The following is a 9,812-nucleotide window of genomic DNA, read 5'->3' on the forward strand; positions in this document are numbered from 1 at the left end:
CAGTGCAGGAGACATTGGTTCAATTCCTGGGTCAGGAAGATCCCCTGGAGAAGGAAATGGCAACCCACTCCAGTATGCTTGCCTGGAGAATCCCATGGACAGAGGAGCCTGGTGGGCTACAGTCCATGGGGTCACAAAGAGTCAGACACGCCTGAACAACTGAACACACACAAAGAAGTTAATATAGATACAGCACCTAGAACAGTTCCTGGCATGTAGTAAGGACTCAAATAGTGTTATTATTATTACAGTGTACAACTGAAAATGTTCACCAGTGCTACCGCTCTAAGGCGCTCCCTCTAATCCAGAGACTTCCTCAAGGACCGGCCTTGGGAGGGACACATGTAACATGTGACTCTTGGTCACTCAACTCCTCAATCAGAGCAGCTCTGCTTTTCTCTTTATCATTCCTTGTCCCTCTGTAGATGGATTTCCCCCAACAAGGGTTTCAGAGTTCAAAGTACACAGAAACCACTTCCCACTGTTTTGTGGCTTCCTTAACTAGACGAGCAGAGAAGGCAATGGCACCCCACTCCAGTACTCTTACCTGGAAAATCCCATGGATGGAGGAGCCTGGTAGGCTGCCGTCCCTGGGGTAGCTAAGAGTCGGATACGACTGAGCGACTTCACTTTCACTTTTCACTTGCATGCACTGGAGAAGGAAATGGCAACCCACTCCAGTGTTCTTGCCTGGATAATCCCAGGGATGGGGGAGCCTGGTGGGCTGCCGTCTATGGGGTCGCACAGAGTCGGACACGACTGACATGACTTAGCAGTAGCAGTAACTAGATGAGAGCTTAGACAACTCACTCTATCCTCTCTGGGCTTAATTGCCTTATCCATATAGTGGTGGGGGAGAGAGTGGAGAAAAATACTAATTCTGCCTCATTGCACACTTTCTGTGACACTGACATTATACATCCTTTGTATGGAGAACATTCTCACCAGTTCCCAGTGACTTACATTTTATTGTAAGTGATTGTGCTGGTGGGGTCTGGAGGGAAAGAAGTAGGAGGGCAGGAGGAATCTATGGGGCAGCTGAACAGTGCAGGCTCTGCCCTTGCAGGGAGAAGAAAACTGTTTGGGGTGTTTTAATCAAGTGGGTAATAACAGGAAGACCAGACTTCCCTGGTTGTCCAGTGGCCAAGACTCCACTCTCCCAGTGCAGGGGGACGGGGTTCGATTCCCAGTCAGGGAACTAGACCCACGTGCTGCAACTAAGAGTTCGCATGCTGCAACTAAAGATCCCAAGAGCCTGCAACTAAAACCCAGTGCAGCAAATAAACAAATGTAAATTTAAAAAAGAAAAAGAGAGGCTTCCCTGGTGATGCAGTGGTAAAGTGTTGCCTGCCATTGCAGGAGACATGGGTTCAATCCTTGGTCTGGGAAGATCCCACAGCTAAGCCTGTGAGCCACAACTACTGAGCCCATGTTCCACACAAGAGAAGTCACCTCAACGAGAAGCCCATGCACTGCAACGAGAGAGTAGCCCCTGCTTGGGGCAACCAGAGAATGTCTGTGCAGCAACGAAAATCCAGCACAGCCAAAAATAGAAATAAATAAAATTACTTTTTAAAGGAAGAAAAAAAAAAAAAAAGACTGGAGAAAAAGAAACCAAAACATTAAAAAATAAATAGGTAAAATAACAGGAAGACCAACTCTGGCTATAGATCACCTCATATCCTCCAACTTTGTGATACTAGCCACAATTTTATCTCCAGCTGTCAGTCTCTTCTGTCTGTTTCTCAACTGATTCCTATTGCAGGGAGGAAGAACATGTTTGGTTACTGGTTTGTTGTAAGCCTAGCCACATAAGCCTAGACTAAGAATAGCAATAATATTATACCTCTGTATATTTACCTAGAAAGTCCTCTATTCATTTTAAAATGCAAGAACAAATCCAGAGGTGTTAAATGACTTGCCAAAGAGCTTTTATCTCGGAAATGGCAAGAGTGTAAGTGGGGTCTGTCTTTCCCAGTACCTAGTCATATATTCTTCTCACTCTTTCTACTTAATCATGTGTTGATTAACATGTAATGGTCAAATGAGATTATGTGGCTGAAAATTGGCCACTGAGGGTGTAGGACTTCCTCTTGAGACAACAGGATCTTTCTGAAAAATCCTGCTAAGCAGATTTAATGACCATCAACAACCAGAGTCAATACTCATTTGAACCACAGAAAAAAATAGATTATCTGAGATGGGCTTTGGCTTAGCATTTCAATGATATCAGCAGGATTCAGAAATGGCCCTGGGGAGCTCTGATGCTAAGAGACTACTAACCAGTCACAGATATAACTGTGACAGTATGAACAATAATAGTGATATATACTTGACCATTTTAGTCCTAGAAACACTACAGAATTTTATGCCCCAAAGATCCTTGAATGGTTTATAAGCTATGCAGAGAAAGGAAAAGCAAACAGAAGAAATTGTAAGAGCTTAAGAGCAGCAAATAAAACCTTCCATCAGGTAAATGAAACAAGTTGATATATCATTAAGTGGAGTTTACAGACTCATCTGTGGCTGGGTCGAGAAGCCAGTCTTCCTGGCCATGTTCCAGGAGTCAATAAAATCTGAGCTGAGCCATAGAAGCTTTCTGAACAGAAAGCAGTCCAGAACATTTCTTGACAGCTTTGTCGCTACAAAGCTACAAAGCTGGCTCAGGAGAGTTGAGGGGCTACAGATTGGCTGATTAATTATGTAATGTTTGCAAACAATATGAAAAGTCCAAGGAAGCAAGCAGTCAGGCAGTCTCTTGGGGAAGACCTGAGCAATTGGCCTAGAAGAATAAATACATAAATGTTCCACCTCAAGACCCAGCCAAGGGCAAACATCTTCATTTGGCAGAGTCTGTGTTTTGACTGTGATGTTTTCAGATTCCTGCCATGGCGCCTCCATTTAACAGTTCAGCGAGCATCCATGAGCACAAGCACGCACGTGCAAGAACTCTGTAAACTGCCGAGTGTGTGAAAGTAAGGACTGGTCATTATCATTAATTAGCAGACTTCCCAGATCTCACACATCATTGAGTTTTAAACATATTAGATTATTGTCCCTCTCTATCTTCTGAGAGTTATGTTTTACTATTATAAAGAAAAGATAATTCCCTTGGACTGCAAGGAGATCCAACCAGTCCATCCTAAAGGAAATCAGTCCTGAATATTCATTGGAAGGACTGATGCTGAAGTTGAAACTCCAATATTTTGGCCACCTGATGCAAAGAACTGACTCATTTGAAAAGACCCTGATGCTGGGGAAGAATGAAGGCAGGAGAAGAAGGGGACGACAGAAGATGAGATGGTTGGATGGCATCACCGACTCAATGGACATGAGTTTGAGTAAACTCCAGGAGTTGGCGATGGACAGGGAGGCCTGGCATGCTACATATTTTTCTTAAATGTGTTTGAACAGATTTTTCAAACATAGAGAGGAAATTTCCTATTTGACCAAATATTATATTCCTGGAATTATGGTTTTCTTTTCTGGCAGTCATGACAGCCAGGCAGAGGCCAAGAAAAAAGCATGTCTACAATCAACCGAGGAAGCTGGGATTCAAACGGAAGATTTCTGGCTCCATGTTACTCAATTCTAGACCTTGAGGACAGGTACCTTTGATGGAACACCTGTCCTGCCACAGACATTGCTATGTGTTGTACATAGAGTATCTCAATTGTTTAGCACCATTTTACAGCTAAGGAAATGGGAGGTCAGAGAGGTTAAACAACCTGCCTAATGTTATTGCTTATAAACGGCAAAACTGGAAGCCAAATCTGCATGAATCTTGTTCCAAAGCTTTGATCTGTCTCCCACTCCATGCACCCCACCTGGTCCATACAGTCGGGGATCCAGCTGAAGGACGGCATTTGTTACTTCAGGGCAGCTTGATCAGGTTTTTATTTTGTCTTTTTAATATTTGAAGTTGCTGTGTTAATTTTTGAGTGTAACAGGACAGTAATAGGATTTGTAGATAATGATTGAAGTTTCACTATGAGAAGTTGTTGTTATTCAGTCACAAGTCATGTCCGACTCTTTGTGACTCCATGGATGGCAATTCACCAGGCACCTCTGTCCTCCACTATCTCCTGGAGTTTGCTCAAATTCATGTCCATTGAGTAAGTGATGCTATCTATTCATCTTACCCTCTGCCACCCCTTTCTCTTTTTGCCTTCAATCTTTCCCAGAATCGGGGCCTTTTACAATGAGTTGCTCTTCACATCAGGTGGCCAAAGGATTGGAGCTTCAGCATCAGCATCAGTCCTTCCAGTGAATATTAAGGGTTGATTTCCTTTAGGATGGACTGGTTTGATCTCCTGGCAGCCTAAGGAACTCTCAAGAGTCTTCTTCAGCACCAAAATTTGAAAACATCAATTCCTCAGTGGTCAGCCTACTTTACAGTCCACATCTATACATGACTACTGGGAAACCATAGCTTTGACTAGACGGATCTTTGTCGTCAAAGTGATGCCTCTGCTTTTTAATATGCTGTCTATGTTTGTCATAGCTTGCCTACCAATGAGCAAGCATCTTTCGATTTCATGGCTGCAATCACTGTTTGCAATGATTTTAAAGCCCAAGAAAATAAAATCTGTCACTGTTTCCCCCTTTTCCCTTTCTATCTGCAATAAAGAGATGTGAACAGATGTCATGATCTTAGTTTTCTGAATGTTGAGTTACAAGCCAGCTTTTTCATTCTCCTCTTTCATCCTCATCAAGTTCTTTAGTTCCTTTTTACTTTCTGCCATTAGAGAAGCCCTCCATGTAAATGACTAATAATGACTTACAAAATAAGAGCCCATAGAAAAGTACAAAAATATATTCATATAACTCATGTGCAGTACCTGAAAATCCTTTCTCCCTAAAGTTGCTGTCCTGAGACTTCCTCATTTTTCTGCAGCTGAATCTGTATGTGTGGACACTATTGGCTCAGCAGGCTACAGCCCAGGACTCAGGAGCCCTCTGTGGGTGCTTCGGGGACTGCACAGGGGTGTCCTCTCCCTCTCTGAACTTAGTCTAACCAATAAAGTACAAATGGCTTTGCTCCCAAACTGTCTTGCACAATTCATTTCTATGGCCTTGTCTTCCCAACATGCCTTTCCATCCTTTTTCTTTTCAAGTTTTTAGATAAATATCACTGCTGAGTTAAGCCATATTGAAAGCTGATCCAAACAAAAAATATACACTTCTGTGTACCTGTTATGTAATGCATACTCAGAGATATCACAGGTTCAGTTCCAGATAAAGTGAATATCATGATAAAATGAGTCACACAAATTTTCTGGTTTCCCAGCGCCTATAAAAGTTATGTTTACATTATAGTCTATTAAGCATGCAATAGTATTATGTCTAAAAAACAATGTATGTACCTTTATTTTAAAATACTGTATTGTTGAAAAATGCTAACCATTATCTGAGCCTTCAGGGAGATGGAGCAGTAATGAGATCACTGATTATGATCATGAATCACCATAACAAATTAAATAATAATAATGTTTGAAGCATCATGAGAATTACCAACATTTGACACAGACACACAAAGTGAGCTGACGCTGATGGGGAAATGGCGCTGATAGTCTTGTTCAGTACAAGGTTGCCACAAACCTTGCATTTGTGAAAAACACAGTATCTGCAAAGAACAGGAAAGCAAAGTGCAAGAAAATGATTTATGCCCATAGTACTTAATGCTGACTTTTCCGAGAACATTAAGGCAGTTAGAAAAAATATATTGAAAAATTGGAAAGTAGGTAGATTAAATTTAAAATAATACTGTGAGTAGTGAATATTTTATTTATATTCAGATCTTATTATAATTTTACTTTGGCTTAAGTTATTTTTTAAAAAATGTTTAAGATTACCACTTGGTCAAAAGAAATGATCAGACATGGGCATTCTCTCAACTGAAAACAACAAAAGCAGAGGAATAAATTTTGAAAATACTATTCATGAGTTTGCTTCTGTTAGAATCAAGGGCATCTATTTTACTTTTGCCTAAGCTCCTCTACGGCTCCTGGGCACTGTTTAGGAGATACATCTGTAGTGTCTTATCTTTCCCTTCTTTATCACACAAGGTAGCATACTATGGATGGATACTTCTTACACTTTGCTTTCTTTCATCCTAGAAAGGCTCATGTCAGTTTATAAAAGGTCCAAAGATGCTGAAGGGAGTGAACTCTGGAAGGTCAGGCAACGGGCACAGTGTCCAAGCCAGGGTATCAGAGGTGTGTTTGTGAAGATGTCATGAAAGTAATCACTGAGACCCAAGGCTGGCATCTGGGCCTCTACTGCAGGAAGGCACTGATGCCAGATTAAATCACTTTCCATCTTTCTTCCTTTGGAAAAATATATTCCTCATCCCTTCCATTTGGTTCTAATAAGTCTACAAATATAAAAGTAAGCTTTGCCTTATAGTGCAAACTAGGGGATGGAGAGAGCGCTGATCCTCACCCTCACAGTTTAACCATTATCGTGAGAAGAGAAGACGCAGAAAGATGAACCTGGGAAAAGACGAGAGCTTTCCCCAAAGCAGAGAAAAAACTTACCAAGTTATTTCATGCCTCCTTTTCCAAGGTTCCATACTGTTTCCAAACTGGAAAGAGCCTCTTAAATGGGGACACGTCTATGCTGCCAGCCACTTGGAGACAAAGAAAATGTGAGGTAATCCTCAAAGAGAAATGACCCAGAGAACGAATCAATACAAAACAGGTCCTTCTGCACAAGAAAAAATTTGAATCAGCTTTCTTACCAAAGATTCAGCATCTAGCATTATGGCCTTAACTGGAAGGGGCAATTTTCCCCTCTCTCCCTCCCGAGTTCTTGTCTATCTTGCTGTTTATCAGTAGACACAAGACAGATTAATAGGAGAGAAAGAAACAAATTTCAACTCATGTGCATGCAGGTCTCATATTAATAGAAATGGGAGTTAAGAAGTGGCCAAAGCAGGTAGTTTTTATACTTTTTAAGAAAGAAACAACAAATTTCTGAGCAACTGACAAGACAAATTTAGGTTTGGCATGCTCAATTAGTGAAAAATCTCAACAGAATTTGGCCTTGGGGAGGTAAGTTATAGAAGTTACAAAATTGGTGATACAGGCTTCTCAGCTCGAATTCTTTGTCTCTGGCGTTGAGGGTATCCTTCTTCCTCTAGATGCAGGAAGCACCCTCTTCACATAAGGGATTTATTTCTTGTTTCAGGGAGACAAAGAAAGGAGGGTCAAGCTGTCCCTCTTGTGCTGGCCATTTCTTAAGCAACTCAAAGTAACCCAGAAGCCATGAGGATATTTTGGGTGATCTGTCCTGGGTCCCCAGAGCCCAAATACAGATTCCTAAAGATAACTTTTTAATTCCCCCTCAGAAGGTTACAGGAGAGAGAGTGTGATGCCTTTCCCAGGGGGAAAAAAAAAATAGGCCTTTAACAAATGGCAAGCTTATAGTGGGAGTCTGATAAATTTCTGTTAGTGAAGTGAAAGTCACTCAGTCATGTCCAACTCTTTACAACCTTATGGACTATACAGTCCATGGAATTCTCCAGGCCAGAATACTGGAGTGGGTAGCCTTTCCCTTCCCCAGGGGATCTTCCCGACCCAGGGATCGAACCCCAGTCTCCTGCATTGCAGGCCGATTCTTACCAGTTGAGCCACAAGGTGTCAAAAAAAGGCAACAATATGATCTCATCCTCTGTCCAGTGAGAGCCATATCCGTGTCACCTGTTTTTCTTCAGCTGCCGACCCACACTTTTGTTATTTTATCATTCACATGAACCACTCTGCATCTCTTAGTAATAATATTTGTTTACATGAAATCTAAAATTAGATTTCACAAGGGGAGACAGGAGGCATTAGCACACAGTGACAACATATACAACGGTAAAATGTGTGTGAAATATGTCAACTTAAGTATCTGCCTAATTTCACATTTACATATTAAAGATTCTATTGACAGAATCATGGTAATTTTTATGCTTAGTCCGGATAAAGGAAATGAAAAGAAGTTACAAGGTGAATACACATCTCTTCTTTGATAAGCATTTCTTTTTCCTTTGCAAACGTGTGCATATTTTCTCCAGAAAGCATCTTCATTATATTTCTAAGTCATACAGAAGGGTAGGATGATATTAAAACGTATGTATCACAAAGTTAGTATTTGTGTTGCTGTTTATATTTTGTTCACTTACTCTGAACAGTATATTTCAAATGCTTAAATGCTTTAGGCTGGCAATTTCTCTTGCCTCCTTTTAACATGTAAGACATACAAGGAAATTCCTTAGCATACTTAAGTCAAAGTTGCTCTACACTTGGAAGTTAAAACAATGCTAATCCCTACAGGGAAAAAAACCTAGAAAATGATTCCTGACATCAAGGTCATGTCCATGGGCAAAATTTGGGGGCAAAATGTCATTAAGATTCAGAGCCAAGAAACAAGAATTCTTATATCAGCTCCATCACTAGAGGAAACAGGCCTAGGGATGAAGAGCAACCTCTCAGGACGTCTCCACCCTCCCCCCAACCAAAAGCTAGATATTAGGAGGTAAAGGAATTTGAATACAACATGAAAGTGGAACACTGGATACCCATTCAGAGATAGATGGGAGGCCTCTTGCCAGGAGAACACAGATTCTCTAAAGGTCCAGGATGTCCACACCTGCCTTGGTCCAGCCAGGCATTCTCCCCAGCACTACAAGCTTCATTCAAAGATGAATCAAAGTACCAGTTTTTATAAAGAATTAGGCTTATGCTCACTCTTCAGCATGGAGCTGTGTTACAAACAAAGCCAGAATATAACAGATTTTAGGATCTGGGAGCTACTCCCACACCCTAAACCTAACTCACACCTGCACCGACATCTGAGCTTGAGACTAGAGCAAAGTAGCAGGTGTGAAGAGGGATGGAGAGGTTCACCTGCAGGAGAAAGAAGAATGGCTCCTGAGCACACGACCTTTCACAAGCACACTCACTAGAACAAGTCCCAGAATCTGACCACATCAGAACTGGGGTCACTCACCCCAGGAACAGTGAGGGACAGGATGAGGGACGGGGGAAAGAATAGAAACTCTGTCAATAAATTTATGTCATTTCACTACAAGGAAATGGTATATAACAGCTAGCTGAACGAATATTCTAAAATTATAAGATGCTCACATAATGCATGTATGTACCTATGTGTGAGTATGGACTCTAAATAAACTAAAATCCTTCCAGAATATGTGTTTTGAGGTAATTAAGCAAGTTATTGAAATGTAATAAAGCAATTAACTAAGCAAGTTACCCAAAATGTATTAATAATAATGTACAAGCTTCTGACAAGAAAGTCTTCCAAAGAAAATGGAGAAGGAAATGGCAACCCACTCCAGTATTTTTGCCTGGAAAAATCCCATGGATGGAGGAGCCCGGTGGGCTACAGCCCATGGGGTCGCAAAGAGTGACTTCACTTTCTTTTCTTTCAAAGAAAATACAGACTTTCTGCTTGCAAATGCTAATACCTATCTTCCTGAATTATTTCCCCTCATCTGTGGAGACTATGAAAAGAAAAATTTATCCTTTATTCATAATTCCTAAGGATTTTGTTCTTTAGAGCTCAAAGATTCATTTTACAAAAGAGATAATGAAAGATTTTTAGCCAAGGAAGTAGAATGTATCATGATGTAAGATATAAATTTCCATATCTTCCACACAGCAAAAAAGTCTATCTTAATACCAGCAAATGTCCTTAAGAAAAAAAAAAAAAAACATAATGCTTAGCATGTAGCATATTTCATAATTTAATTTTTTTAGCAACCCTAAGCACTTTTTACTGATAAGGGTATTACCTGTGTATTA

The sequence above is a fragment of the Dama dama genome, chromosome 11, assembly GCF_033118175.1.
Source record: "Dama dama isolate Ldn47 chromosome 11, ASM3311817v1, whole genome shotgun sequence".
In the NCBI taxonomy this organism is placed as follows: Eukaryota; Metazoa; Chordata; class Mammalia; order Artiodactyla; family Cervidae; genus Dama; species Dama dama.